This window comes from Scyliorhinus canicula, chromosome 21, assembly GCF_902713615.1.
Source record: "Scyliorhinus canicula chromosome 21, sScyCan1.1, whole genome shotgun sequence".
NCBI classification, from domain to species: Eukaryota; Metazoa; Chordata; class Chondrichthyes; order Carcharhiniformes; family Scyliorhinidae; genus Scyliorhinus; species Scyliorhinus canicula.
This window is the reverse complement of record NC_052166.1, coordinates 54779245-54785244: the sequence shown is the minus strand read 5'-3', so window position 1 is coordinate 54785244 and position 6000 is coordinate 54779245. Positions and strand designations below refer to the sequence as shown.

At 43.1% G+C, this 6000-nt stretch overlaps 1 protein-coding gene across 5 annotated transcripts in view; it reads left to right on the top strand.

The window, feature by feature from the left end:
* Positions 1-967: 967 nt before the first annotated feature.
* LOC119955586 (ras-related protein Rab-14) overlaps positions 968-6000 on the top strand; it is a 45864-nt gene continuing 40831 nt past the window's right edge. For 2 of the 5 annotated variants that reach the window (XM_038781929.1, XM_038781924.1), the window contains exons 1-2: positions 968-1187; positions 3823-3891. The gene's annotated coding sequence lies outside the window, so the exon portion shown is untranslated. Of the gene's footprint in view, positions 1188-3822; positions 3892-4719; positions 4832-6000 lie in introns of those variants that run through there. The other 3 variants (XM_038781928.1, XM_038781926.1, XM_038781927.1) reach the window with 2 other exon arrangements.

Genomic DNA, 6000 nt, shown 5'->3' with positions numbered 1-6000 from the left:
GCCACCTCTAACCAGGTGGCTAGTTTTACCGTGTTTTGCAGGTTGGTAGCCCCGTTTTCCAGCATTTGCTGCCTGATGTAATTAGAGCGGATCCCAGCCACAAAGGTGTCCTGGATCTGCAGCTCCATGTGCTCCTCAGCCGTCACGTCTTGATAATTACAGTTTCTGGCGAGTAGGGTCAGGTTTTCCAGATAATCGTACAGCGATTCTCCTGCGCGTTGCCGGCGGGTAATGAGCAGATGCCGCGGGAACACCTCGTTTACAGGCTTGATGAAGCGCTTCTTCAGAATCGCGCCGCTGCCTCATACGTGGCCGCCTTTTCGATCAAAATTGAAATTCGATAGCTCACCTGGGCGTGGAGGATGTTCAGCTTGTGAGCTTCGGGGATAGGCGCTTCGGACGAGCCAAGGTAGGCCTCGAAGTGAGAGAAGATCCCCTTGGCTTCTGGGGCAAGGGCATCTAAGTCAAGTTTTTCTGGCTTGAGAGCAGCGTCCATAGTGACGTTGTTTGTGTAATAAATTGATATACTATCAATTCACAGCGAGACCATGTGAACAAAGGCTTATTACACAAAGAATTAGCCTGCCAGCACCGTCTGAACATATAAGCACCACCCACTGGGTGCTGGACTATATACTGTCCCGGGGGGGGGGGGGGGGGAGCCCACCAGGTCTCCAGCTCAATCCTTAAAGGTTAAAGGTTACACAGGCACCACATCTCCTGGTGAATACATTCACCACAAAGAGGAAAATCACATGTTTTATAGTTCAAATGCAAAAAGTCCTAAATAAAGTGGGGGGGGGGGGGTGGGGGTGGTCATGAGATGTGAAGATTGCAATGTGCTGTATTGATGAAAGAAACTCCCCTCTCCCACCCCACCTGCCCTGCATAAGAACCTCCTCCTCCCCCGGCCGGAAGTGCATTAATGACGGAGCCCAGAGGCGCTGACCCCTGACCTGCCCCTGTGAGGAGCCGCAGGAAACCCCGTCGGAAGGAGGCGCCATCTTGGAAGTTGCGGGGAGGGCGACTTTTCAAGAAGTGATTTTTTTTTGTTTGTTTTTTTTTGCCGCGCGTTGGGGGGGAGGGAGATCGGTTTTTAAAAACAACACAAAAGCCAAGAGGGAAGATCAGATCAGATCGAAGAATTGCTGGCGGAGGCCGTGCGTGGTGTTGTTTTGCAGAAGACGGTAAGGTGATGGAGTGGAGGGGGACCGGAGGGTGAAGTGAAGGGAGGCTGCGGCTGCTCCTCGGCCGCCTTCTGTGTCGGGGGGAGAGGTTGGCGGTGGCCGGATCCCCTCACCCGCCCCTCCTTCTTCCGCAAGGCCCGGGTCTCGGCCCTGGGCCCTTCTCAGCAGTCACACCGCAGTGAGAAGAGGGAGAAGGAGCCGCTCCCCTTTCCTGCCCCCACCCCCGGCCTATAATTCTGACTACAAACCCCATTCGCAGCCCGTTGCCGTGCTCGGAGCTTTGCTGATCGTTTTTTAAAATGTAAATCGGGCCGCAAATGAGAGGAGAGGCCTGGTTATCATCACCCTCCACTATCTCCATTAAATAACAAGAGCCATTCGGTTATTTAGCGAGTGTCTGGCCGCATCATCCAGCTGACATTTGTGGCGGACTGATGCTAGTTGGGTGGGGAAGGGAATTCTTGCCAAGGAGGAGGGGAGGGGGGTGCATTGCATGAATAATGAGCTCTGGTGGCCCGCCCGGAGCAGCAATCTCCAAAACTTGAGTTGTATTTTTATTGGGCTGTCAGTATTTGCATACACACACACACACACACACAAAAGTGCCCGCAGAAATAATGCGTCTGTAGCCCATTGACACTAAAACGAGTTTGGTTGTTTAGCATCTTTGAGTGCGAGGGTATGTATGGTTGACTCGCCCCAACAGTTTCTCGTGGCATTCTGTTGTGAGGATAATTCTAAGATTCATCTGGCTAACAATTAATTCACTGAGGAACATAAATTACTCTTCACACAGATGTGCATAGCAATCACATTTCTCCTTTTCTGCCGTACTGAATCAGATGTTTCCTTTTGTGCATATTCAGTTAAATTGTAGGTTGAATGTGCTATTTAATGTTCTGTACGCCAGTCAGAATGCAAGTGTTAAATTAATGCATTAAGTAAATTGACTTTGTTAGAAAGTCAATGACATAACTTTCTGATGTAGTTCTGGCATGTAACAAGAAGTGGTAAGTTTAAAATAGGTTACCTCTATGGGCAATACTAGTTGAAAGAGTGAACTGGTTTTTGGGGAGGGACGAACAAATTGGTCAAAAGATTGTTTTTGTTAAAGTGCTGATCTAGGGAGTCAATGGAGAATCATCAAAATGATTATGACAGTACTATGTTAGTGCTGGCCTGCAGCAAGAGTCACTTGCCTGGTCTCTTTCCACCCACCTGTTTTCCCCATAGCCTTGCAAATATTTTCTTAGTCGAATTCACTTTTGAAAGCCACAGGTGAATCTGCCTTCACTGCGCATTCAGGCAGTGCATTCCAAATCCTCCCCACTCACTGCATTTAGGAGGAAATGTTTGTGCCTTTGGTTCTTTTGCCATTCTCAAACCCATTTTCTGTGGTTCTTGACCCTTTTTTTCATGGAACCAATTTCTCCATATCCACTCTGCCCAGAATGCCACTCTGCCCAGAACACCCCCTATGATTTTGCACATCTTTGTTAAATTTCCCCTCCAGTTTTTCCAATCTTAAGTGTAGAAGAGCCAGATCTGAAGCTCCCACACCTCTGCCCAACACATACTTTAGCCCGGATGTCAGAAACTTGCGACCACTGTTTTTGTTTCTTCTATTCTCCAGCCCAACAATCTTGTGACATCTGAGATTTCTAATTGGTATCAAATTGAGGGTAGTCTTGTGTTGCAGGCTTACGCCCATTATGAACCAGGTTGTAATTGTTTAAGCTGATTTCTCATTGAATCCTTGCAGCCAATGGAGAGAAAGAGCGCCCCATGATTTAGGACTTGAACTGGGGTCTGGTGTGACAGGATCTAAGCCACTACACAACCCTGAAAGAGATTCTACCACGTTTATCTTACAATGTGCATTTATCAACCTTTTGATTTGTGAGCTTTGTAATGGATGCAGAACTGTGTCTCATGTTTAGCCTTAATCTCGGGAGTATGTTTCCTTGTGAGAAAATGCTGCCACTGTTGTACAGCTTGAATTTAATTGCTTTATTTTCCAAGTAAAAAGTGTTAATATCTTGGGAAACCATTGGTCTGTCTTTAGTTACTATGTATTGTTTGCAATTTACAAAGAGTTCTGGTATCCTGATTGCATACAGGTACAGATTGATGTGTTGGTCAATGCTAATTTAGTATTGGCACTTGGCCTTTAATCTAATTTTACAGGAATTTGGAACAGGCATGATAATGGGTGTGGGACATGTCTAATCCCACTTTATTGCTTACAGTTGGGCTTGAAATTGGGTGGAGTTTGGAATCTGAAGTCAAAAGTAGTAATTCTGGAAGCTGAAGTCAAGAGTAGTAATTCCTGTTTTTATTTCTCCTGACACTTTTGGGATACATACATTCCTGCATTGGAGTACCAGAGTTCCAGCTGGGAACTTCTTCTGGAGTCCAGTTTAACTATCGGCCCATAAGTTAGTCGTCGTTTTACAATTACGCCTCTGTTCTTGTGTGTTGCAGTAATTGTGATCACCAAGAACAGAGTTTCTATCCTATACATGAACTGCTCTGCCAAACAAGTAAAATTAATATTTTGAAGTGATTCAGGCACATTGGTTAGAGATCATTATTTCAGACTTCATTCCTGTTTCCTCTTGTCTGTATTCTCTAGGTGGCAAGCAATAATGTCTGCACCACAAACATTTCCATGACTGCATTGGTACTGTGAGATAACTAGCAGGTAGTTAATGCTTAGTGTTTATTTTTTGTGTGCTGTTCATTGCTTGTGTCTGTGGAAGTATCTGTGAATCCCACAAAATTAATGTCTGACTGAGCTCTGTTTAGGATAATGTGCTCTCACAGTAGTTGATATAGGTTAAAGGTGTTGGGTGCCCTGGGATATTCCAAAGTGTTTCACATAGAGGCAGCCATTACTCCCAAGAGAACTTTATACCTTGCCGAGCTCTTTTGTAGTGCTGTGATTTTTTAAAAAACCGCAAACCAATTGGATCTAGTTTTAACATCTCATTAGGATTGTCTGTGCAAATAGGTTACATGTGCAAAATGGAAAAGCATTAGCATGAAGCATGCCAGAACGGAGTATGCTTACATGCATAAGTTTTTTTTTGGGACCTAACTCTTAACATTTAGAGGCTCATCGATTCTTCTGCATTTCTGGAAAAACAAATTGGAGGAATCCTGCTAGTATCTGGGTTTGTAACCCATCCCTTTTCATATACTACAATGTGATTGTTTTTGCTGGGCTGAATATGTCTGAATTGTTGACACCCAAGAATTGCAAAGCATTGCGTGTGATGAGCTGGTTGAAGAATTGTAACACATGCTGAACCTGTGCAGCTTTAATGCAATTTTTTTTATTTGTTCATAGATGCAAAAAATTTAAAGAAAATGAGTGGCCTGTAGCAGACTCATAAATTTGTATTCCGTACCACTACTACTATGTATGGGCACCTATCGAAGTGCAGGCTATCAGCAGCAAGGAAGTAGTTGCTGGAGGATTTGCGTCAGTAGCAACAACAGTAATTTAAGCATTATTTAAAAAATGTTGTTAGTTCTAACCACCAAGTATATTGTGTTTCATCATTCCAATGGGATTTACGACAACTGATCTTGTAAAATTGGGTGGTGGTTTTAGGATGAACCATTGTTGCTTATGTAAGGTGAGTGAGAGATAAACATGAATTGAACCCATTGATTAGAATTTAAGGTTGTAGCCTCTCTGAATTATTTGATATTTAAATAGACGGTAACAAAGGAATCTAATTTTGCCCTGATAAGTTCAAGTAAAATGGAGAGCATCAGCAGGAATCAATTTTTGGATACAAATTTCTATTGTAACAGTTTGAAATTGACTTGGGAGAGCAGTATTTTAAGTGATATTACAATTTGCATTGTTAGCTTGCTGATTACAAAATCCTCATTACCGTGCAAGTTTAAGTATTCAGTCAATGAAATATATTTTTCATGAGGTGTTATTTTTGCCATGATCTCTTGAGTTTTCCCTTGTCTTGTATAAAGGGATGTATCCTTTTATTTTAATTCAATTAAATATACATGCAAAATACTAGTGGAGATTGGAGCAGATTCAATGAAGTATTTAAGGATTAATCTGTCTACTATTACAAATGTCTTCAGTGATACTGTAGCTCTTATTTGGCAATTTCACTTCTGTACACTGCTAGGCTACTGACTTCCTTTTTTTTTTGCGGTTGCTTTAAATTTCTTTTGAGTAAGAGTAGTTTATATGTTTATAATAGAATGCACCTTCACTAATCAACTAGAGAGATGAGTTGTTGTGCATAAGGCAAATCGATATTATGCACTTTAAGTTGTTGGTTAGCTAACTGTTTCAGGAGCACCAGGAAGCCATAAGTCCTTCACCCCTCCAAATAAACAACTTCTGTTCCCCAGCTGCAGTCTCCTTTGATATTACCTTTAGGCCTTTTCACATCCAAAGACATTCTCTATATTGGCTACTGCAATGGTTCTGTGTTGTTAGACCGATATTTAACTTCCAGACCTTAAATATTCTGGCAGCCAATGCCCATTGCTTTTGATATCAAATTCTGTACCCTAACCACTGATGCCATCCTCTTCCCCAGCCATGCTATTTGATACCATCCTCTTCCCCAACCATGCTTTGGATCGAACGTGACTTTGTCTGTTTGCAGTCCAAGCATCCCATTAGCTTCTGTCTCCCTCGTATTATCTAACTTGGCGTGCCCATCTTCAGTGTTTATCCATGTTTTGGCAACCTGGATGCTCTCCTGACCAGTACTCTAGACCCCATCATCTGTAAACTTCAATCCACCAAAAAAACTCTGGTTAT